General features: G+C 35.9%; 1 pseudogene; it reads left to right on the forward strand.

Annotated features, from left to right (window-relative positions):
- On the forward strand, window positions 1-26,004 carry LOC113105362 (focadhesin-like; annotated as a pseudogene).
- The last annotated feature ends 857 nt before the right edge of the window (window positions 26,005-26,861 follow it).

The following is a 26,861-nucleotide window of genomic DNA, read 5'->3' on the forward strand; positions in this document are numbered from 1 at the left end:
ATGGCAGAGTCGGCGGTCCGCAACTGGACAGGCATTGAAGCTTTGGCAAAAGTCACTTGTGAATAATGCATCCCATTGATGTGGTCGCCAGTGCCATCTGTCAGATGGTTGTTTAGAGTTTAGATGCGAGCAGCAGACTGTATGTCTTGGGCTTTTATTTAATTTCACTTTAGATTACATCAGTTTGAAGTGGTGTTGGGTTATTCTGAAGGCGGTTTTTGTCCCCTTGCACCTGTTTGGCGTGTTTGATGATCCCATGACACCTGTGATCTGAGTGATAAGGCGCTAACATGAGGTGGACGCACAGCTGTTTTTGAACAGATGATGTCAGTTTGCATGTCAGTTTCTTCATTTCAGGAAATGAGGGTTGAGTCTAAAAATGTGAAGTAAAGTTCCCGTGACTTCATTTGCGGTTGCATGCAACACATTTTAGAAATCCTGCTCTTTCCAAATCTTTTGAATCTTAATGTCATTGTTTTTTTTGTTGTTTTTTTTACACTACACTTCCGTTTAAAAGTCTGGGGTCAGCAAGATGTTTGAAAGAAATGAATGGCTTTTTTAAGTACGAATGCATTAAATTGATGATCATAAGTGGCATTTATGATGCTGCAGTGAAACGATTTTCAAATAAATGCTGTTATTCTGAACTTTCTATTCATCGAAGGTCTCATGAATAGTTTCATCATGTTTTTGATATTGTTATTAGTAAGAAATGTTTCCTGAGCAGCATATTAGGATGATTTCTGAAAGATCATGTGACATTGAAAATAATGGCTTCTAGAAACCATCAGAGGAATTATTTATTTATTAATAATTTTAATACATTCAAATAGAAAGCTGTTATTCAAAATTGTAATAATATGTCACAATATTACTGTTTTTCTGTATTTTGATTAAATAAATAAAGCCTTTGTGAGCATAAGAGACTTATTAAAAAAAGTAGTCTTACAGACTCCAAATGTCTGTACAGTTCAATGAAAAGAAAATGATGTAGAAACTATTTTAACCTAGAATTTGCTAGTAAATGTATAAATATAGCATTAAATTAAAATTTGAAAGTAAGAAAACTGAAATGGCCTGTTTCATAAATCAAGTTTACCAAATGAGCCAGGCTTATTTCAGTTAGTCTGACTTATTTTGAACTGAATCAACTGACAACAATAAGTCTGACTTATTGAAATAAACCTGGCTCATTTGGTAAACTTGTTTTATGAAACTCTTACCTTTTCAACACCTATTTTTCTGCATCATGTGATTTTGAGACAATTGTTCCAAGATCCAATCAAATCCTCTAGGATAAGATTGACTTTAAGTACTTTATTTTTTTGCAATTGAGCATGCCTCATTTTGCAAGTAAACATTTAAACATGATTAAATTACCAATTCCATATGATGCTTGTTTTTAGTATGGGGCATCATTTGTGATTTCTGGAGATGACTGAAGCTTTGAAGACTTTGAATTCAACAAAATGCTTATCCATCTCACAAAATGTGTCAGTCTTGAAGAAATCCATTCCTGTTGTTGATGTGTAAATTTGATTAATTATTTTGTTTAGTTTGCTCAAGGCATGTGAAAATCCAGATTTTCTGCCTGTTCAGTAAGGAACAGCATTTTTTTTTTTTTTTTATTCCAGACTGTGTGGACGCTGGTTACTGCAGTGCTGAAAGAGAAAGACCAAAATGAAAGCATTTGTCAGACCACAGCTAAAGTAAGTTCTCGTGATCGTGTATATGAAGATTATATCACAGTTAGGACACTTAGTTAAAATTAAACAGCCTGTTTTTGGTGGCTGCCCCTTTAGTATTTCTATGTCAATGCTCCTTTGACCAATAAAATTAATCAATTAAATTAAGTTTAAATTAAATTAAATTACATTACATTTTATGCATTTAAGCACACGCTTTTATCCAAAGTGACTTACAGTGCATTCGGCCTATCGTGTTCCCAGAAAATCGAACCCCCAACCCCCAGTTACAAATTAACATTTAAATACCCATAAGGCAGTTTTTATATTCACTTTTCAATTATATGTTTCTAGACATGGTTTCATATCAAAAGTAACAAAGTGCATTGCGATTGTTGGATGGTAAGAAATCCAGAACATTTTTAGTGAAGTCATGTACAAGTAAACGTGGGCTGTGATGTGTTGGGCTTTGTATATCTGAAATCCAACTCTTTTTTTTTTTTTTTGCAGATTTCTTTTAATAAAAGAGTACAGACGTTTTGAGTTCGGAAAAGTTGCAGTAAAATATGAAATGTGTGCCGTTTAGTTTTTCCAGAGAGTTGATGTTACTTTTCCGAGTTCACTATCTTTCTCACTTCTATATTTTAGCTCATGTAGAATGTTTTGCATGTTGAACATGTGTTTTATATGAGCAGGGCCAAGCACTGAGTGTCTGTGGGAGCAGTGACAGTACTGTCGTCCGCTCGGCCCGCTGTGACGCTCTGGTGCTACTCGTAGATGTGCTCAACACCACCCTTAACCTCCTGCCCTCGGCACGATATGCTTCTTAAAAAAAAAGTCATAAAAGTACTTAATTGTAGGTGATTTAAATCACACGGAGGTGGGCAAATTGTCAACAACTGAATCTCTGGTTTAGTAGATGTGATGCAAATTTCAACAGAAGAGGATTTTTCCAAATAACCATTGTGTTCCCAATAAACGATTTTGAAATGAGAAAAGAAGCAGTTTTCTTCATGTGTTCCAGTACTTTTCAATAGTTTGGGGCCGTTAGATTATTAATAAAAAAAATAAATAAATAATAAAATACTTTTTTTTTTTGCTTTTCAATGCTGATTTTATTATGATCAAGAATACAGTTAAAAAGGGATATTGTGAAATATTATTACAATTTACAATTAGACGTTTTCTGTTTTAATACATTTAAAAATGTAATTTATTCCACTGATGACAAATCTGATTTTTCAGCATCATTACTCCAGTTTTCAGTGTCAAATGAAACCATTCTAATAGGCTGATTTGGTTCTCAAAAATCATGTATTATTATTATTATTATCAATGTTAATAAATGCTGATACATGTACTTTGATACATTTGTTGATACAGGATTCTTTAATGAATAGAAAGTTCCAAAGAACAACATTTATATAAAACAGAAATCTTTTTTTCAGAAATCATCTTAAACTTCTTATTTAGTTTTAGTTTTAAGTAACTAAAACCTGGCTCTCACCATTAACATGGCCATGGAAGCTGATATGATGTTGAAAAAAGAAAGGAAAAATGTTTGTACTGTCACTTTGGTCATGGAAATGCATCCTTCTTGAATAGAAGTATTAATTTCTTTTTAAAAAAAAGTGTACTTGTGACTTGCTGTTAGATATCAGTTGGAGGTGATATTTCTAATTAAAATCAAGGGTATATTCTCAATGCAATTTAAATCAAATCAAATTTTGGGGATGCACTATCACATAAATGGCCACAAAAACATTTTTAATTTCACCTGCTCTTTAAAACAGTTGTTTTGTAAAGATACGTCTGTGCCTGTATTACTCAGTTGTTTGGCACTAGGAAAAAGTTGCTTTGTTTAATTGGCCTATTAATTAATTAATATGAAAATTTTTTGTGTAAATCTAACAGACCCCATCCATCTGATGCTTTTAAAACACGCTAAAATTAAACCTAACCCTAAAGCACAAACAAACACAGATGCTTTTATTGGTTGATTGCTGCTGTATCACGTTTTTAGAGGATTACCTTAGTTATCTGCCCACACACTTCCTCTTTTCCTTTGAGCTGGACTCTTGGATAAAGATAAGAAACAGACTGAGGGTGCACATCTGCATATTCATCTGAAAACATCTGAAATGCAGCCTGCTCCATCAGCCAGCTCATGTGTCTCCAGCACACACACACACACACACACACACACGGCTGCTGCTGTCACGGAGCAGCTACCCACACAATATACCCTTTCATCATACAGACCTGAGTCTTAAAGGAAGAGTTCACCCAAAAATAAACATTCTGTCATTATTTACCCACCCCCATGTCATTTCAAACCTGCATGCTGTTTTTCTTCAGTGGAGCACAGAAGTAGATATTTTTGATATACCGCTATGCACCTTTTGCTTTACAACAGCAGTTCATAGTGACCAGAGGCTGTAAAGCTCCCTAAATGACAAAAAACACATAAAGCACCAGCAAAATAATCAATATGTCTTCACTAGATTCCAGAAGCCGTGTAGCACATAAGCCTCATGTATAACTTTATGCAGTTTTTTTTAATCTTGCATCACTTTGAACTGCTGCTGTATGGTGATTACTAATACCTACTTTTTTGTTCCATGTAAATAATGAAAGAATGTTATTGTTTTGGGTATTTATGTTTATGTGTATATATATATGTTTTTAGTAGTTTACTTATTATAATAACATTTATTTATTTTTTTATTTGATTTAATTATTTGAGTATTGAATCTTTTGTTACTTTGTGCAATCCATGTTTATGTCTTTTACAGTAAAAGGTCTTTTTTACCAAAGGAAGTCGGGTATCCATAACAAAAGGGACTGATTTAGGGCTTCTTGTGTCAATAACCACAGCATTATTATATTTTTTCACTCTTTTATGCTGCTTTTATTGATAAGAGAACATAGAGAAGATGTGAAATATTAACAACTGATTTAACAATTGATTTGCCTGTGTGAGAACCGAGCAGCTTTCAACATTATGTAGATTTCATTTAGAGCTCATTAAGCACTAATGCCACACTTATTTCCAGCATGGGCTGTTTCATGCACATTGTCCCAAATAATCCGGCAATAATTTAGTACAGTGCATAAGTTGATTGAAAACTGGAGCATTATGGCTTTGCTCTGCGCAGTGCACACAAGGCTCACGAAAGAGCCTAGATGAAAGCTGGTAAGATGAATTTCCTGTCACTGTGGAGTTATGTTTTCCCTCCTGGTAAAATATACAGTAATCAAACCCATAGCTGAGAACCGTACAGTCAGACTTGAGAGAGCCGGGAAGGAGGGATGAAAGAAAACACAGCACATGTTGTCACACAGAGGTGATTTATAATGTATGAGAAACACTCCACCTGTATTCTTGTTAAGGAATGAGAGCTTTTATATCTTGCATATGTCATTGGCTTCTTTTTTTAAGTAGCATACTACTAGTATATTTCTGCTGTATATAGTATGTAAACTGTACAAAGTATGATTTTAAGAACAAAATTACCTCTTATGTCGGATAAAATGTGCAATATTTAACCAGAACACAATGCATCCTACAAATGTAATGCTTTGACTTGACCTTTTATTAGTTTTTAGTTTTTTTTTTAAGTCCCTGAAGTACCATCAAAAAGTCATTTTAACATCATTATATATTGCTTATTTGTTCAGATTGCTAATACCTAAGACATTATTTTGCAATATTGAGTAAAGAAAAAAAAATCGGATCAGGTTTCAGTAGACTTTCATTCTATTGCAAACATTAACACATACTCAAATACAGCCTGTCTTTCAATAAACAGATGTGATGCTATATGGCATTTAAAAAAATGAAAGCATTTGTTAAATTGGATCTTACTTGTTAAATATATGCAATTATTTTTGTTTCGAAATCGAGCGGATTCATTTAGTCTGAACAGATTGTATGGGCTTCAGTGATGGATTATGGTTTTTCTCGGGTCGTATCTGCTGATGTTGACTGTTTCGTCTCTTGCCTGGGCAGGAATGTTCGAGGGCTGATCAAAGTGGTCGGGAGGCTGCTACAGATCCAGGCAAGTCAGCGGGATAACGGAGCAGGCTTCACCTGTCCATATTCAATTAGGTGGGTGCCTTTTCCAAGTGCAACAGCTGCTGCCAGGTTTTTTTTTTTCTTTTCAAAACTCTCACCCTTGCCCATGTCTAGTCATGTTGGATTTGAAACATACAAAATGATTTGCTATGTGAAACAGAATATGATGTAACACTACTCTTGTAAATATATGTGATTACCAAATGTCTTAGGTTGAACTACTGTACCATTAGAAAGTTTGGGGCTTGTAAGATTTTATAAAATATTTTATTTCATGAATTATTTAGTTTCACCAAGGCTTTGTGAATGTATTTAATCGACACACAATAAAATATTAATATTGTGAGATATTGTAATTAATTAAATTAACTGTTTACCAATGCAATATATTATAAAATCTCATTTAATCCTGTTCTGCTCAAGAAACATTTCTTATCACAGTTAAAAACAGTTATGCTGCTCAATTTTTCTCTTGTTACCAAGATACATTTTTTTAAGATTCCTTAATGAAACGATAGTTCAAAATAACATATTTTAAATAAAATATGAATTTTATAACATTAAAAAAAAAAAGTTCTGTCACTTTTGATGAATTTAATACATCCTTCCTGAATAAAGGTAATAATCTTTTTTTTTTTTTTTTCTGAACCCAAACTTTTGAACGGTGTAATGTATCTATCACAATGAGGTTATGTGAACTCAGAGAAAACACCTTCAAGAAACCAAGGTTTTGTTCACATGTGAAGATTTATAGGACGAGTTTGCACTTTCTGATCATTTTTTACAGGTTCCATCATGCATGTGTTTTTGTTTGTTGTTTATGTGAATCAATCCTGGTTTATATGACCTCTCATGATGGGTTACTTTATAATGAATCAAATGACTCTGCGTGTCATTTTTCTCTTTTTCTGTCGAGTTCCTCCCTGGTGTGAAGATGAATGGGCGAGGGCTCTGTGCTGGCCTGGGATTGGTGCTTGGCCTTTAGCACGGGTGGGCACTGAGGGAGGGCTTGAGGATTAATGGAGATGCCCACTGGTGCTCATTGTGTCCGTCTGCTCGATGGCTCCTCTGCAATCTGCTCTGGGGTCACAAAGCCACTTACTGTAGATATCTAACAGAAGTCGAGTGGCTTAGGGTGGGGTTGTGTAGGGATTGTAGAAGAATAAATCAACTCAAAGACAGAGATGAAAAGCTCAAACTAAAATATTTTTTATTAGTCTTGGGCACAGTATATCCCAATTTTGTGTACATTTTTTCAGGATTTTTGATGAAGGGAAAAGTTCAAAAGAACAGCATTTATTTTAAGGATTTTTTTTTTTAACATGTAAAAAGTATTAACTGTCACTTTTGATAAATTTGATGCATCCTTATTGAATCAAAGTATTCATTTCTTTAAAAATACATTTACTGACCCCAAAAGTTTGAACAACAGTGTATAATCTTTTTTCTGACTGAAGCTCAGTATAACACAATCAGATGCTAATTCAGTAATGATTTAATCTGGAATAACCTGGGAGGCTGAGAGCATTTTTGACCAACTCATTAAAATAACTGAAAAAAATTAATCAAAATGCACATACATTACTGTATGTAATATGTTGACATTTTTCTTTGTTTTTGTCCAGCAAAGGCACAGAAGAAGCATGGGTTGTCTATTATTTTTTATCCTATTCCTTCCCCTTCGGAGTGCAAACTCACAACTCAGGAAAATATAATAAATAAACTCAAATACTCAAATGTAATTCACTATGGTGCTGTATATTCAGTCCAAACATTCAAATTCTCCTTGACTGCTGGAGTTGTAAACACGGTTAAGGAGCCTCGCTCTAAACTTTCCGTTCAGATAAGTGAGACGGAGGTCAATGTGTCAGCCAGCCATTGTCTGTCTGCTGAAAACCGCCTCTGATGGATGAACCCTGATAATGTGATGGCTGCACCAGTTGGCCGGGGAACAAGAAGAGATAGATGAGCAAATGTTTGAACTGTAGGATGTGTGTGGAGGGAGTGGAGAGCTTTGGTGCAGCTCTAACATCTGGCTGGAGGTGACCCAGATCATAAATTTAAGTGCTTAAAGACTGTTTACCATGTAGAGGATCTTCAAGGTAGCTTTATAAAATATGTTCCTGTCTGACCCACTCCCAAATGCACACACAAACACCATGATCAGTGATTTGGATGAGTTCATTAATCTTGGATGAAAGAGAATGTGTGTTTGTTAATAAAAGGGCCTTCATTTGTATGTTAGCATTAAGGATAGACATTAATCACCAGCATAGAATTTAGAGGGAAAGACATCCAAGCAAAAACTGAAGTAAGGAGGCTGATGCATTAAAGCAATGGTTGAAAATTGGCAGAGCATTTACTCACCCTCAGGCCATCCGAGATGTAGATGACTTTGTCTCTTAATCAGAACCAATTTGATGAAATTTTGCTTTACTTCACTTGATCGCCAATGAATCCTTGAGTGCCGTCAGAATGAGATTAACACAATTAAACTGCTCCTAGCCAAAATACAAGTCCATAATAACACTTCCTACAGCTGTTTTAACTCTCCTTCTGACGGCACCCATTTACTGTAGAGTAAGCATTTCTCCGAATTGGTTTTCTCCATAACCTTCACTCTTTCTGTTCCTCTTTTGTGGTATGAGCTGCCAACCTCCAACCACAATTCACAAATACTGACGTTTGATTATGTGCTTGATTTTTTTTTGGACCTTCCCTTACCCCTGCATCACAGTTCTGGAAAACCGTCCCGACTGCTGACCCGCTCTGCTCCAGGAAATTGATGACTTCCTTCAGCTGGCTACAGACAAGTATGAAATCTCATTTGAGTCTATTATCAACCTCGACCAAGTGCTAGATAAAATGTGACTCTGGAGCACAAAACCAGTCGTAAGATTTATCCATCATGTCAGTATAAGGGTCACAAATGTCAATGAGGTAGACCATGCTTCTGGCCTTCTGTATCTCCTTTGTTATTGATGCTTCCTAAAATCTTTAATAACAGGACAGATTGAATATGACTTCTTTTTAAACATTTACAATGAAATTATGTCTATGTTGTGTGTTTTCTTTAGAGACGAGCCAGTATATGTGGAAATGTTGGTGCCTTTTCTTCGTTACCTGTACTGTGAGCCCCAGAGGTTGTCAGAAAATGCCCTGCTCGGACACAGCCTCCATGAGGGGCTCCTGAACCAGACAGCCAGCAGGTTAACCGTGGGTTGATACACAGCCTTTTTGACCTGCTTCAGTACATGCTGGTGAGCTGGCCCATGATTTCTGATGTCCTGAGCTGATGTAGCTCTATAGCGCTATGTGGCTTAGTCACATAACTGAAGGTTTTATATTACCTGTCTAAATTTCCCATGGTGCCTAGCTCTACTTTATGTTTTAACAAAAGCCCTAAAGGTGTCATACATTACCAATTAAATTTTTTATTTTTTTTTCAGCAGAGATCGATTGAACTGAGGGTGACTTTATAGACATTTATAAAGTTACAAAAGATTTCTATTTCAAGTAAATGTTGTTGACCTGAAAAAACCTATGATCACAGTTTCCACAAAAAATATTTAACAATTCAGCACCAAAATCAGTATATTAGAATGATTTCTGAAGCATCATGACACTGAAGACTGGAGTAATGATGCTGTATATTCTGCTTTGCATCACTAGAATAAATTACATTTTAAATTATTTGTAATTATTTTAGATTCTAATAATATTTCATTATTTATATTGTATTCTGGACAAATAAATGCAGTCTTAGTGAGCATCTTCAGCAAAAAAAAACATTGTATGGGTCAAAAAAATTAATGATTTTTCTTTTAGGCCAAAAATCATTAGGATATTAAGTAAAGATCAAGTTCCTTGAAGATATTTTGTAAATTTAAATTCAGTTCTATTAAAATCAGTGCCATTTAATTGCATTCATTTTCAAAATGCAGAATCAAAAATGAATTTTTTTTTCAAAGGGAAAATGGCAAGATTAGTATATTTTTATTGCTGCAATTGCACTCTCAGTGTGATCTCAACAAATCTTCTCCTCTCATCTTTATAATGGTTTTGTTTGCACAGTGTCTTCTAGCTCAAAGCGATTTGCATTCAGCGTTCCCTCGGAGGCTCCATCTGTGTCAAGCCGTTTGTCTTATTGTGCTCTATCTAACTGTAGGAACTCCCTTCTGAGCAAGTGATCATGACAATCTCCCTGCTACTGCTTAAGGCCTCCATCTCTCATCAAACTGCCCTCCTAGAGCTCGCTAAAGCCCCTCTTGCTACAGTATCTGACTGCATCACATTGACACAGCTTGCTTAATTTCCACAGAAAATGCTGAAATTATTACGGGCAGTTTTTGCACAGAAACTGTATTTTTGTTACTTTTTCTAGCTGAGTTTCATGCTGATGGCACCATGTACAAATAAAACTGTGAGAAAACAAAATATGTAAAAGTGTAGACTGCCTAAAAAAAATTTCATTTCAGGATAATTTGCTTTAGGAAGCTCTAACAGACTCACAAACACACAAAAGGAACCTTAAAGTGGCCAATTCACTGTTGCAAATGGTTCAAAGAGAGTCCTCAGATCAAAAAGAGGTACCATAAGTTATCATGCATCCATTCTGAAGATGGTTTTCAAAGTAGCATGTGACATTAGGCTTTACGTTTTGAGTTTTGCCTCTACAGGTCTCTCATCACTTGGTACAGAGAGCGCCAAGTGGCCACCAGTGTCCTACACCGAATTTCCATAGACTCCATGTCTACTGTTGAATGGCTTTACTCCCTGCAGTCATCACTCTCTGTCTGTGAACACGTGCCAGATAACTGTGTCCCACGTTATGGTACGATCCTGCTAAAGTACATTTAGCATCTCAGCGTTTAGTTGAGTAAGTCTGCTGTACTGCCGTTCTGGACTTAGTTGGAGGTCGTGTAGCCTGGTGGTTCATGATTCAGGCTCGTAACCAAAAAGTTGAATAGTTTAAACTCTTTAATTCACTCACCACGAGATGATGAGAAAAAAAAATGTCTGTCCCTGCAACTTGATGGAATAGTTCTTTTCTCACTTGGTTTATTCCAAACTGTATGACTTCTTTACTATACACTTTACTACTATTTTTTATGGTATTTTTCACATAAATAAAAAAATAAAAGTGTAACAATTTTACATAAATACATGATAGTGTACATTATTTAAAAAAAAGTACAGTAGTATTCATTTTGAGATTTATTAAACATTTTAAAGCATTATTGTAATAGTTTGTTTGTGTTTTGTTATTTAAATGTGTTTTAAAAGATTGACTTTACATGACTTAAGATGATGGCAAGTAGAAATAACTAAATTTAAATTAAAAAAATAATCTTTTTCAGTAAGATAAAAAAAAACTTTTATTGAGCAAGGAATACATTGTTGTTTAGTAAAGTGAAGTAAAGACATTCATGATGTTTTGTATTAACTTTCTATTTAACATCAAATAATCCTGACATTATATATTATATATATATATTTATATAATGAGTTTTTGAAGGATCATGTGATACTGAAGACTGTAATAATGATGCTGCATCACAGGAATAAATTACATGTTACAATATATTAAAATAGAAAACAGTTATATCAAAATAGTGTTATTTTTCAGTATTATTCAGACATGGTGAGTATAAGAGATGTTTTTTCACAAACATTTAGCTATATATTCATATGCAGTGTTATATGGAAAACATTTTCCTCCATTGGAAAATAAAAAAAAGATTTTGGAACAACGTAAGGTTGAGTCAGTGATTACATTTCTTTTCCCCTTAAACTGTAGTTTGCTTTAGGAGGATTGTCAGTGAAATATATGTCAACATTGTGGCTTTATGGAAATAAATTAGACAAAATAGACATGCTTTACTTCAGACTAAATTCACAGAGATTCTTCAGAAACTGTTGTACAGAATTGTTTTTATGCTCTTGTCTTTTTCGATTGGCCTCCGTGTTTTATTCAGGACTGTAAAGGATTTTCACCAAACACAAAGACCGTATAACCGTTCTCTAAGCTGTAATGATGAAAACCACAGTCGTTAGACGTGCTCCTGTTACACATTAAGAGCACCACATTGTTCCTCGAACGACAGACGTTTAACAAAAAATAGCACAATTGGAAAAACCATTTTCCCCTCATCTTACGCTTTCATTTCTATCCATTATCCAGATGTCAGTGTTACTAGGCAACATGCACAGCCTTAGAAACTGGAGCGGTAATTACTTTAGCTAAATGCTAAATGAAGGTGTATCGTGGTGCAGTAGACCTGTACTCCACACTTACATCCATTACACAATGCCTTAGGACTCTCATGGACAGAAGGCCATCGAGACCAGAAGTGTGTGACCTGAGGGACTGCTGTAATCACACTAACTAGAAGATATCCAAGGAGGAATATGTATCATCTGTCACTGGCTCTATGCCCTTATTAGAGGCCTTGGCTGGATGCTGAGATTCAATCTCTACTGCTTTCCGATTAGGGCTGGCTGATTTATTGAATGCTCCCAGTATATTCACACTGATTCCGCTGCTGATAGAAAATGATTGTGTTGATTTCATAATGTGATGTGCTTTATATGTGACTATTGAGTTTACTATTTTCCCTCCCTCATTAGGACTGTTAATTGGCTTGCTCTGTGGGTCAGAGGTTGTGCTGCTTTCAGAGGGCCTTCAGGAAGGGGTTTGTAATGGGGATGCTGAGGGGTTAATCTCCAATTAGAGGTTAGAACAACTGCTATGGAGTTCCTTCTCTAAGGGTTAAAAATCTTCTCAAGAGAGCAAAGATCCGGTATTCCCCGTTAGTGAGGGTCTATTAAGGAGAGGCTTGTCTGGGGAACTGTTTTACAAATCCTTAAGATATATTAGGAGGGATAGTAGATTTTATGTGATGTATTGTAGATGCCATTTGTACACATTTATTAGCGTTCTTAGAAGCACTTTACTTAAGTCCTGTATACAATGCTTGATCTAAGTGGCCACACTAACAAAGACGTTCTTTCTGGGGACATGCAAAATATCAATGCATAATCAAACCTTATTGAGGCTATTAAAGCTAAGCATTATTGAGCGTATCGCTACATCTGCACTAATAAAACCTTGCATTTTAAGCATGTAAAATGTTTCTAGTTAAATGCATGGTGACTTTTGGAGATGTGTAAATATTTCTTTATTTCTGTGTGATGTAGTTAGCGTTCTCAAGTTAGTGAATAATTACTCGAGTATGATTATTGTTCTTGTACCCTGTGCATTTCAAACTCTTTTTTCAAGTGAAATTGTATTTTATTCAGTTTTCAATACACTGAGAATTGTTGCGGCAAGTAAAGTTTACACAGCGATTGTCTTTACCCTTACTTTTAGCCTTAGGTTTTGAGGGTCAGTGATTTATTAATGTTTTAATTGCACCTCTGAACTTAATTCCACTTGCATTCATTGGGGAAGTTTTTGTTAATATTTTGAATCTGATTTCATTTTGACACTTCAAATTTACATTTTGAAAATTAGTTAAATTTGAGTAATTGTATTTTTTTTAATAGTTTTCAGTTTTTGTTTATTTAATTTATAGTTATTTTAGAGTGAATATATATTCTAACAATATTTTATTTATTCAAGGGATAAATTTTTGCATTTATTTGAAATATATTTATCTATTTATTTATTGACATTTATATCTATTTAGGAAATTCTTGTCTGTTTAAATAGCCTTTACATAGTGGAAGTATATGCTAAGTGGTGTTTTACAGTCAATAATAATGAGGTTTTCCAGTGTGAGTTGGTCAGGGTCTCGTCTATATCTGAGCCTCAAGGGGTTTAATCGTGATATGTATCTAGGTGTAGGAGGATGTGGTCTTGAATTAATCTCTGATGTCTCCAGAAGTCTTTCAAAAGAATCCCTGGACGAGTTTGTGTTTTGTTGGTTGCTCATTTATGCATAACGCTGGACTTGTGGGAATGTGAGCTGTTGTGTTTTCCCGAAGCAAAAGACCAGCAGAGCCACCGCAAAGCATTTCGTTTGATGCCAAAAAACATGAAATGAATAAGCAAAGCAGCTCTTGGGTATGTACTCAGATATGAGGGCATAGTCCTCAATTCAGATAGAGAAAGTTTTTAGGTTCTTCAAATGCTCCGCTCAGTTTGTCACTGTTTACTGCAGCCCCTCAGCATACCTTTCATTTTTATTTTGCTTGAGCTGGGGAAACACTGGCCTTGGGCCAGTCTTTTAGTACTATAGAAGCTTCTGGAGCAGTGTTTATGCTACAGAAAACAGCTTGAGAAAATAGAGAAAGAGAGAAACAGGGTGTTAGTCAGACGGTTGGAGAGGATTGCAGCAACTGCTGGAATGAACTTCAAAGCCGAGGGCTCTTTGGCGTTCCTCGCCCGCTGCATGAGATGGATAACTTGTGACAGCCTTGCTCGGTTTAACTCGAATGAGGTGGGTGAGAAGAATAAGAATTTGGCCTCCCACCCCTCCTCCATCAGCCCCTCGCTGTGATGAGCATGTCTCGTTATGTTACGGGCTCTGGCGTTTCTTTGGTATTCAGTCATGAGTGATTTTCCTGATTATCTGTTGTTTTAGCCTCTTTATTTTCTTAACTTAGAAGCCGTATTTCTGTGTACACTGTCAACTTTTTTCATTCCACTGGTCTGACCTGTTTTTTTCTTTTTTTTGTCTTGTTTTTCTTACTTGCTTGATTTCTTGAAAATATTTTGAATGATCGAACTGTAATAAAGCTATTAAAGCTGAGCAACATGAACTTTGTATTGCTTCATCTTAAATAAGTGTTCACCCAAAAATGTGAACATTTTTTTCACCTTCATTTTGTTCTGAACCCGTATAACTTTCCTTTGTGGAATGAAAAATGAAGATATTTTGAAGCACTGTGTTTTGTCGTCGGGGTCCAGTGAAGTTTCATGGATAAAAACAAGAAAATTCTGCAAAATATTCTTTTTGTGTCATGCTGAAAAATCAAAGCCACTTTGGTTTGGAACGACGTTAGGATTTTTACTTGCTTTTGTTCTTTCAGTATTGCTTGATTGTTCATCTTTCTTTCTTGCAGTTTTCATATAGTGGTTTTCAAGGGTCTTTGCTTTGTATTATGTCCTACATGATTTCATTTTTAATTAAATTCTTTGTAGTGCTCTTTGAAAGGATTGGATGATAAGAATGTCCTGTGAACGACTGATGTTGATTCATTTAATTTCTGTCAGCTTGATGAAAATAAAACTGAGATGATTATGTTTGGCTTTTCTACTGCTGGTGATAAACTGTAGGTCCCGTAACCTCAAAGTCTTGACCCTGTTCTTGAATTTTAACATTAATCTTTGTGCAATTCTTTCACAGATTTTGAGATGGTTACTTGTGCATTTATTACATCTGTTACTTAACTGCAGCTCTCTATAACACTACATTATCAAAAGTTTGGATTTGGTAAACATCTCTTATGCTCATCAAGCCCTAAATTGGTGCATAAGAAACATTTCTTATTATTATTATCAATGCACAACACAAGGAAAATCACCTCAACACAATAGAAACAAGCCACAGCACAACAAAATCACCACAACAAAACAAAATTAGTACAACACATCGGAAACAAGTCGCAACACAACAAAATTAGCACAGCACAATGAAATCGCCACAACACAATAACATTTGCACAATACAACTAAATTGCCACAACACAACACAAACAAGGTGTGATACAATGAAATTAGCACAACACAATGACATCACCACAACACAACAAAATCGCTACAACACAACAACATTAGCATAACTCAATGGAAACACGCTGCAACACAACGAAATCACCACAACACAATGGACACAAGGTGCAACAAAATGAAATTAGCACAACACAATGAAATCACAACTCAAAGGTGCGACAAAATGAAATGAGCAAAATATAATGATATCTACACAACACAATGGCAACAAGCTACAACACAACAGAAACAAGGTGTGATACAACGAAATCACCACAACACAATGAAATGGCTCCAACACAACGAATTTGCCACAACACAACAGAAACAAGCTGCAAAACAACAACATTAGCACAAAATAACAAAATCACAGCACGACAGAAACAAGGTGAAAACACACTGAAATTAGTGCAACACAACAAAATCACAACAACACAATGGACACAAGGTGCGACAAAATGAAACGAAAACACCACAACACAACGAAATCGCTTCAACACAACAAAATTAGCACAACACAATGTAAACAAGCTGCAACACAACAAAATGATGGAGCCCCGGACATGACATGCAAAAAAAAAACAATTATAAATCGTGCCCACAATTTACTAATTTGTTCCCTCAATGTAGTAAAACGTGCACACAATTACTATTTCGTTTCCTCAATTTCCTTAATTGTGCACACGGTTCGATAATTTGTTATTTCGGTTTATAAATCGTGTGCACGACTTAGAAGAATTAGCACAACACAACGGAATCAGCACAACGCAATGGAAGCAAGCCACAACACAACGGTATGATATATTTTTCTCAGGAATATTTGAAAGAACTGCATTTGTTTGAAAAGTAACATTATAAATGTCTTTACTATCACTTTTGGTCACTTTAATGCATCCTTGCTGAATAAAAATATTCCTTCTCTAATATCTGTATGTCTCACCTTCTCTCAACTCCAGCTGTACACAACGGCAGCTGTACTTTTATATTGATTGACTGATACTAATAGATCCCATCACTTCTGTACTGGCCTTATTGCACTGGCTACCAGGAAGTTTTTGAATTGATTTTACAATGCTATTCATTTTTAAGGCCCTGCATGGACTTGCTCCACAGTATTAGTAATCTCCTCCACCCTTACTCTTCCTCCATCTCCCTGAGGTCATCAACCCAATTACTTCTGTTCCCCTCTTGCTTTTTCGGTCCGAGAGAGATCAGGCTTTCTTTGCTGTAGCCACTAGACTTGGGATTTTAAAAGCAGTTTTGAGCTTGAAAGTGCATTTAGTAGGTTACTTTGCAGTTACAGTTAATTGTCGATTCATTGTTTGCTAAATTGTTTTCCGTTGACCTGTAGATGCCATGTCTACTTCCTGTCCTGATGTTGAAACTGAGCAGAGTGTCTGATCCAGCTTTGTCTCACTCTGTTCCCTACGTTCTGCCAAAACTGGGAACCCACAAGGTACAGTCATTAACATTCACCGCACGCACTGTTTACCTGATGAGGGAATATTAAAGTAGAATCTTAATCAATAGATATTTTCCAGCAAATGTGTTTTCTTGATTTTCAAAGTTTTACTAAAAATATTAAAATAAAATGTATGGAATTGGAAATTAAATGAAATTTAATTTAAATACATCTGCACACAGGTAATACTAATTAATCTATAATGCATGTTAATCATTGTTAGTAAATTATATTAAAAAGATGTTTACATGCATGGCAGTCAAAATTAAGAATGCAACACCCATTTACAGCGTATTGCTGCACATCTCCACAAAATATGAATGTAGTCCATCTTCGTGGATTTGGGAAACTTTGCTTCCCCTGTTGCTATGGCAACAGCTTACCTGCACTGTAGGCAACTCCAGCCATTAACCTGACCATTGTCTGTGCCATTGTTATTCATTTGATTCCGCTAACAATACGTGTTATTCATAAATCTTCTACGCCAAATGTGTACCTCTGTAACATTTTGCTTGCAGTAAAATGCTACATCGACAAAAAACACATTCTGCAGGTTGCACAGTGTACTCTAAAATATGAGTAAATGATAGAGAGGATGTTTTTGCTGATGTTATTCTGCTTCATTTTAAATGCTTGGGCACTCTATCATCAGCCTTTGAATGTGGGTGGCAGTGTTTGCCCTTTAATGTAGTCTTTCATTTCAGCATTTTGTAATACTCTTTGTTTTTTAAAAGTGCAGCAGAACACAACCTGGCCTGTAGGTCACAACCGAAGCATTAAAAACATAAAAGCATTGGGTAATTTAAGTTTGCATGTATTAACTAAACTATGCTTTTAGCTAAGTTTGCATGTATCTGGATCTGTTCAGTGTGTTTTAGTGTTATGTGGATGTGTGTCTTCTGCCTCGTGTGTGTGTTCATCCTGACTGACCTCTGTTGTGTTTCAGTTCTGCATCCCTCAGGTGCTTCATGTCCTCCAAACTCTGGGCAGCTCATCCAGACTCAGGCCTGCGCCTCTTAACTCTGTTATGGCAGTTAACACTGATATCTGTTTAAACTTTAAACTGTTCTACCCTGCTCTATGTTGTGTCAGATGTCTGTGAGTATGATGCCTTGATTCTAGTCATTTCTTATGTTGAATATCGGTATTCAATATTTATTTTAAATGAATGTATTCCCATTTCACCAGTTTTGTTTCTGTTTCGGTTTAGTCTTCTAATTGAATACAAATTATTTCAATACAAATACAGGGTGGCAGTTTAAGGGACATTTTTTTAATAGCATTATGCATACAACCCTATCTATCTATCTATCTATCTATCTATCTATCTATCTATCTATCTATCTATCTATCTATCTATCTAATTACATTTTTTCATATAATATTACATGTAATTTGAGTGAATATGATTATTACATTGTGCACATGAACTTGATGGTTTGAAACCTGTTATTAATGAAAAGCAAAATTATACAAATACTCATCCATTTGTTTACAGACAACTTGTGTATTTCAGAAAATAAATGAACATTTCAACTGAAATATTCCTGAACGAATTATCAGTTCAGATTAAATCTGCAAATTTGTTCTGATTCTACTGCAATATCTGCTAGAATTGTATCTGGACTACACTTAAAATGTATGAATGTGATCGTATAATATAACAATATAGCTGTGTCCCTATGGCTCAAGTGGTAGAGCATTGCGTTAGCAGCATCAATTAAAATGTTCATTTTATTTTATTTGTTTATTTTAATGATTATTTTTATTAACATTTATATTACATTGTTATTGTATTTATTTATTTATTTTAATATTTTTTTTTTATTATATCTCATTTTGTAGTCTGTTTTAGACTATTAGATAATTATCTGATGTATTCAAAAAGTTGCAAGTCATAAAAAATGGATATACATGATCAAAAACATTCCAGATCCTGTATAGTAATACAGAACATACCGTTCAAAAGTTTGGGGCAAATACAAAGTCTCTCATGCTCACCAATAACTATTTTCATCAACAAACAGACTATGAAATATTATTACAAATGAAAATAACTGTGTTTTTTTTTTCATTTGAATATACTTTATTCCTGTGATGAATAAGCTGATAATTCTTAAAACATTTTCATGATCATTCAGAAATCGTTTTAATGTGCTGAATTGGTGCTCAAGAAACATTTCTCATTATTATCAGTGTTGAACACAGATAGTACTGCGATACATTTTTTCAGGATTCTTTGATTAATTTAAAGTTCAAAATAACAGCATTTACTTGAAATAGAAAACTTTTTTTAACAATATACATGTCTTCACTGTCACTTTTGATCAGTATTAATTTATTTTAATAAATCATACTGAACTAGTGGACCTTTCTAACTGTTGCTCTGCATTTGATCATTCATCTCATCTGTTTTTTAAGTTCAGGTAGTTGAAATCATCTCCACATGGAAGGCACTCTCTCCTAAACTGTGCTGTGACACCAGACCCCTTGGTCCTAAAGGCCACAGCTGAACTTCTGGCATTAGTGCCTACTTTAAATGTCAGAACTGAAGAGTAAGATGCACGGGAACACCAACCACTGTTTCTGATTGATTGCTAGATGTGTGCTAGTGTAACGGAGGCCAGCGAGTAGTGCTGTGCAGGTAAACCTCACTCCCCGATCTCAAGAGAGACGCACTAGCGACAGACGCTAGTGGCTGTAGCCATTTAGCCTCCTTGTTAGTGTGTCCGCCTCCCATGCCGGAAGACCCGGGTTCGAGCCCCGCTCGGAGCGAGTGTGAGGAGCGTCAGAGAGGACCCGGGTGAGAGGGGTTACATTGGTGCCGTGACCCGGATGGGAGTGAGGTTTAGGGGGGTGAGTGTAACGGAGGCCAGCGAGTAGTGCTGTGCAGGTAAACCTCACTCCCCGATCTCAAGAGAGACGCACTAGCGACAGACGCTAGTGGCTGTAGCCATTTAGCCTCCTTGTTAGTGTGTCCGCCTCCCATGCCGGAAGACCCGGGTTCGAGCCCCGCTCGGAGCGAGTGTGAGGAGCGTCAGAGAGGACCCGGGTGAGAGGGGTTACACTATTTTGTAATCCGTAGTTAGAAGCATGATTTATTTCTCTCCACATTTCATCCAGTACAAATTACTTCGGCTCTTATGTCCTTCTCCTTGCAGAACTTCAGAAACGAGGCAGTCAGTGTTTTATGGGGCTACGCTCTTAGTCAGGTGAGCGCTGACATTTTAATATGGTAATGAGCAGAAGGCATGGTCAGGGTTGCTGACTAGTCACACAACAACTTCTACTGAAAAGGGATCGTGCCATTTTATGTATATGCAATTTTTTTTTTTTCAAGTAGTTATGAGTGAACAGTAATATTTAAAGCTTTTTGGCTTCATCAGGACCCAGTGGTTGCAAGCCCAGGCTATAATTTTGCTAAATATCCTCACATTATTTCTGTTTACTTTTATTTATATATATATATATATATATATATGTGTGTGTGTGTGTGTGTGTGTGTGTGTGTGTGTGTGTGTGTGTGTGTGTGTGTGTGTATCTGTAATGGTGATGTGATCTTGCTAACAGGCCAGACCCGTACCAAAGTAACCTGAAGAAGAGGATGAAGGGAAGAAAAAAGGCAAATGAGAAGGATGAAGATATTTCAGTACCAGAGGCGTCATATGTGAAGCTAGTTTGTCTCACACCACAATCTGTTTTTCCAGGTATGATATTAAGATTATGGTGATTAACAGACAATATAAACACAGCAATATAGTTTGACTTGCATTTACAATTAATATGACAATAATATACGAATATTATTCTTGTATGAGTCAGCTCTTACCTGTGAATTGAATCAGTCTGAGTAACTGATGTACTTATTGGTGTCATAGAGATCTATACCATTATTAATGAATGCTAATTTGGTTGTTTACTTAATACTTAACCTCCCTGTTCTGCTTATTTATTATATAAGATTATACGAGGGATACATTCACTGTAATCTGGTTAGATAACAAGCCAGCTGGCTGCATTTTTACAGTGGCACAAGAAATAAACGGGGACAGATTTTGTGTACTGAAATTTTACATATCATAGACTCAAGGTGTGATCGTTTCACAGTTAGTGTTATGTAATTGTAGCTTATTTCCATAATTTTACAGAGGTAGTGTATTCGAAATAGCTGGATGAAAAACTGTATCTGGAGTCATTCAATTCTGTAATGAGGGTAATAAAAAAGCATTTGGAAATTGTTATAGCTAATGCATATTTGTAATGACTGAAATAAACATACAGTTGATGGGTTTTGATTGGTGTGTCAGCCGGGCTTCAGCTCTGTTATAACCTTCCTGTTCAAACGGACAAAGATGGACGTCCAATCACACGCTTCCTTGTCAGCAGAGGGCGGAGTTATCAACAAATGTTAGCCACCCTTATTCATTAAGGACCTTCCAGCACACACTTATTTGGGTGAAACTTAAAAACTTGAATTATATTTCAATTTTAATTACATTTGACCCCAAAATGAGAAGTATATGTATTATAATGAATGATAATATACTGCATATATCTATAGCTATATATGTTAAATGATTAATCACAAGTAATCACATCCAAAATAAAAGTTTTTGTTTGCGTAGTATATGTGTGTGTACTGTGTATATTTATTATGTATATATAAATACGCACACATACATATATATTTAAGTATGTTTTGTTCTTATTTAGCATTAACTGAATGTACATTAAATATATAACTTTTTACTAGGGAGTATATTTTGTTCTAATATTCAGTGGTTCAGAATAGTTAACGTGATTTGCTTGCAGATATATTCTTACGACTGCCTTAATGAATGCAATGACATTTACACACTCCTGAAAAGGTTTTAACAAAGTATGAGCAGATATAGTTTAACATTTTTAACAAAAATGAATCTTAAGCATCCTATATACTGTAGGTTCACCATGACAAACGCTGGCATTGTTTTAAGAAACAAATAAAAAAATGCACTTCGCTTACATAGATATACTACATGTAGTTTTCTTTAAAAGGCTAATAGATGCAAATAAAGCTATAAATGTAAAACGTTTCTCATTACAATGATTCTCCCTAAATAGATGAACCCCTAAGACATCATAGCTGGCAATAAATGCATTATATTTCATTGTTTTAAGCGCCAAAAGCTTAGCACTTTCAGGAACTGTCAAGAGGAATGCTGTGCTATAATGAAAGCGTCTAAAGACTGAAGTGTAATTGGAGCTTTGCACCATAGGGAGGAATGTGAAGGTATTATTTTATACATCTTGCTTGTGTCAAACCATCCAGAGCCGTTGAATTGTGATTGCTCTGGCCTTTTCAGCTGCTTTGAAAAGCCGTTGAATGGAGGTTGACATTTGAAAGACATGCACAAATGCATGCACCTCACCATTACACAAATTCATATAATCTTTCAATGTAAATCTGTTGGCATGTATAGGCTGTTATTGTTCGCACGGGCTCTCGCCATAATATGCCCTATCACATAACCATGCAGTCTGGCAGAACACCATAACTCAATCCCCAGGACGCCGTTTTGACGAGCTGTCAGTCTATGAGTGACTGATGGGATATAACATGTTCTGATGGCAGCCAGAACTTCACAAAGTCTTTGTGTAATACAGTTATTCCTCTCCTGGGAGCTCAGGGCAGTCCGGATGTGGTCACGTGCCCTGAAGCATGCTGGGAGGGTTGGATAGTATTAGACCACTGGGATCGTAGGGTTACAGCTTTTGCCCCCGCAGAAAGAGATGTCAATTAAAGATGGTTTAAGCTGGAGGAAATGAGCCAGACGTGTCTGATTTTGTCCAAAAATGTGGGACTGCTTGTGGAAATGATTCTGTTCTGGCCTTCTCTAATTTAAAGACATTTTTATTCTCAGGTTATTTTATAAACACATCATTTATACTTGAAAAAAACTCCATTCGTTTCTGTAAAATTGAAGATCACGTGATCCTTCGTGATTTGAGAATGAGTCTTGTTTTTCAGTGACAGCAAGAATACCTGGCCTTGTAAAATTGGACCTAGAATTAATGGAGAATCGCAATTTTTCTTTCACTAAGATTCATTACTTGAAATGTTTCAAAATCGTCCAGCATTTCCATGTTTAAACTGGTATGGTCTCAGACTTTTGGGAGCCCGTGTACTGTACGTAGCTGTGCGAATGGTACCTGAGCTCTTAAATCATTGCCTGAGGAGATGAAAGCTCCTCTTGACAGTCTGTGGAGCACTTTAAATCATATCTCTCTCTTTCATTCTCTCTCTCTCTCTCTCTCTCTCTCTCTCTTTTCTCGGGGTCAGAGACCAGCTGACTGATGTGGTCAAATCTGCCGCCAAGTGAGTTACTAAAGCTGCTGATATTCTTTGCTTTGTTCTGTTTTTCTTCGTTTTTTTTCCCCCCACAACCCCTCTTCGGTAACACTTTAGAATAAGGTTCCATTAGTTAATGTTAAACTACTTTCGTAACATGAACTAAGCAAGAACAATCATTCTACAGCATTTATAAGTCTTAGTTCATGTTAATTTCAACATTTACTAATGCATTATTTAAATCAAAAGTTGTGTTTGTTAACATTAGTTAATGCACTGTGAATTACCATGAACTAACAATGAATAACTGTATTTTCATTAACTAACATTAACGAAGATTAATAAATACAGTAATAAATGTATTATTCATTGTTTGTTCATGTTAATTAACACATTAACTAACATTAACTAATGGAACCTTATTCTAAAGTATTACCCCCTCTTCAAAGCTAAAAGTCTAAACTATTGTCTTTTTTTGATGTTTTATTACTAAACTTCATATTCAGAATCTGCGGTTTGCTTTTGTTCACTGTAGTCTCTTAGGAAAGCATTTTCAGTGCTTTATCAATTTAAATGAAGCTTATAATTACTCCGCTAACATTTTCAGGCCTGTTTTCAGCATTGATGATTTTAATCATTCTGCGTTGCTGCAGTGTTGTTCAGTTTAAAATCAGCCAGTGTGTGCATTCATATTTTATCGTTTTGTCTGACAGAGATTGTCCGGTGGTTCAAGGCAATTCCCTCTTGGCATTAAGTGTCCTGGCTGTAGTCTTAAGCAGATATGAGAGCACCTGTCCTACACAGTCTGAAAGTGGACTCGAGGTGAGATGCAGCTTTATCCGTGGCTAGTTGCAGAAAATGTTTAGACTATAGTCTTAAAAGGTATTCACCTAATCTTTTTCTGCAAGACTGGTCATAACTTTTTTAAGTCAGCTACATAAAAATGTAGACCAAGTCTAATTTGAATCCAAAAAGAATGATTACCACTTTCTCGTTAGTCAAAAACAAACAAAAAAACACACAATGTTAAATAGTGACTATGTTTATGCATCTGGCCCCCAGAGCGGTTACTTTTTCTGTTTTCCTACTGCCTTTCATTTCCTGGCTTACCTTCTTTCCTTTTCGAGGGAAACTTTCCAATAAACTGTCATTTTCTATTCCTAGGTGGGTCCGGACATCCTTCCCACAGTTCACTTGCTGTCTATGGTGATTGACACGCTGTTCGGCATTGTTAGCTGTAACAGTAACCCTAAAGGACAAGTCTTGCCATGGTTCATTCATGTGAGTTGTAACTCCCTTGAGTGGGATTTTTGAAAAAGAAATGTAGTTTTTATATGCTCTGAAGTCTATGATATACTGCACCTTTCTCTTCAAGTAGTAATGCCATATTGGTAACATATTGGGTTCAACTTAATGCAACATTTTTACAGCATTTATGAATATGATTTAATGTTTCTCTATGGATATACCTAATTTTTATTATAAATTACAATTAAACATATTACAATAAAATATATAAAAGTTTATATAAAGTTGACAACCTGAAATGTATTATTGGATATGCAGAGGCTAACATTAACCTACAAAAGTATTGTTCATTTTTCATTCATCATACTGACACTACTGTTCAAAGACTGGAGTACGATTTGTTTAAATAAATGAATACTCACATTCGGCGAGAACACACTTAAAGTGATCAAAATAAAGACATTTTAGAATGTTACAAAATATTTGAAATAAATGATGCTCCTTTGATCTTGCTCATCAAAAGAATCCTGAATAGTGCATCAGTTTACAAAAACACACTTCGCACCCTAACAGAGGAAAGCCAACAGGTGACAGCTGGAAGCGACTGCTATAAGAATGATCGTTCACTTAGATAAAGCTCATTTAAAAAATACTTTTATGATTAAATCATTAGCTACTAAGCTTGATCTTCGAAGTAAGTGTGGTTTTTTGATTTTGTAAGATATTTCTGATGTGTTTTTGTGCATGACTGATTAAAAACGAAATATTTGAGTCACACTTTATGGCATTTATTCTGTGTGTTTTTAGACACCTGGCTTTGCTTTGGCATTGGGACTGACCGTGTTTGGACTCTCTTCTTTCGGTCATGGTAAAGCGGTGGACATCCAACCTTGTCTGCTGGCTGCTGGACCAAGATACTGCTGGCAGAGGTTCTTTTGTGGTTCAAAATGCACTGTTATTTCCATATGCAAAACATATTTTATTCATGCTCACCATCATCTTATGCCGGACATCCACTTTATTTTCATAACAATGCTGCTTTGGTTTAAAAAAAAGATGTAAGTGGATGAAACAGTGGTCTTTTTAGCTGATCTTCCTGACCGGTAAGAAACAGTGTGTTGTTGTGCCACAGTAAGTGAACAATGGATCAGGATCTGACCTAAGGAACAAGTCCAGAATTTAAGGTTAAGCCGTCCTCTTCCTAAAGTTTTAGTGTTGATCTAGAAACCTCAGGCATCAATGCTGGATCTCAAACTAAGCGGGAATTTTTCCCTTTTTACAGGATTGCCCCACAATGCAGAGGCTTTCTGCCCTCAACGGACTGATTGCATTAGTGAGATGGGAGACGCCTTTCATTCAGGTAATTTAATGTGTGATTCATGCTTGTGTTAAACCTTGTCTTGTATTTTTACCTGGATGCTGAACACAGTTCCAGTTTTAGATATACTTGCTTGCATTCAGTACCTTCAGTGCAAGACTTGAAAATAACACACTAGCAGTGGAATAAATCTTGCTTTTTTTTCCCTTTCTAGAATATTACCCTACATTAAGTCCATTATCGCCTGTTGAGGTGGCATTAATAATAGCAGTTAAATGCCAGTCTCATATGGGCACTGCCCTTTTCTCTCCCACACCTGTGCCAGGCTGTTCTTTGTGTGGCAAATTACACTCCTCCATGCCCACCCACTTACAGACACTCTCACACACACACACACACACACACAGCAAAAGCTGTCTGGCTTTTTTAAATGCAAATGCCACCGTACTTGGAAGGTAGCCAGGAAGTGTCACCATAGTAACAGTGGGACTTGACAGTGGTCTGCGAGGATTTTCTCTCAGTGTGAACCGGAGCCTTGTGAATGTCTCGGATTACTCCGCCGCCCCACAGATGAAAAGATCTGTGTTAATGTGTCTTTAAGCGACTTAAAGTCACTGAATAAACACTTTAAAGCACATTTCGGTGCATTCAAACACCCTTGTCAGTTGATTTGTTCTTGAGTCAGAATCATGAATGCAGCTCATTTAGCCGGTGACTGTTCCTTTCAGATCAAAACATGTTTAAACCAACAAGATTTTAGTTCTCTTTTTAGTTCAACTCTGTGGAGTGACTTTGTGCAAGTACAGGTTATAAAGGTAAATCTTAGCCACTATGTAACCTACACACAGTACTGTAAAAGTGAACTGCTGAGGAAAGAGGATTGTAGGTTTAAATACAGTAGTGACAGTTGCTGGCCACATGAGGGCACTGTAGGGTTAAAATAACCCAGTATGAGAACGCTAAATGTGAAAACGACTTTTTGCATTAATGTCATTTGTAATTTTTTGATCACTAACCCTTG

This window comes from Carassius auratus, chromosome 7, assembly GCF_003368295.1.
Source record: "Carassius auratus strain Wakin chromosome 7, ASM336829v1, whole genome shotgun sequence".
NCBI lineage: Eukaryota > Metazoa > Chordata > Actinopteri > Cypriniformes > Cyprinidae > Carassius > Carassius auratus.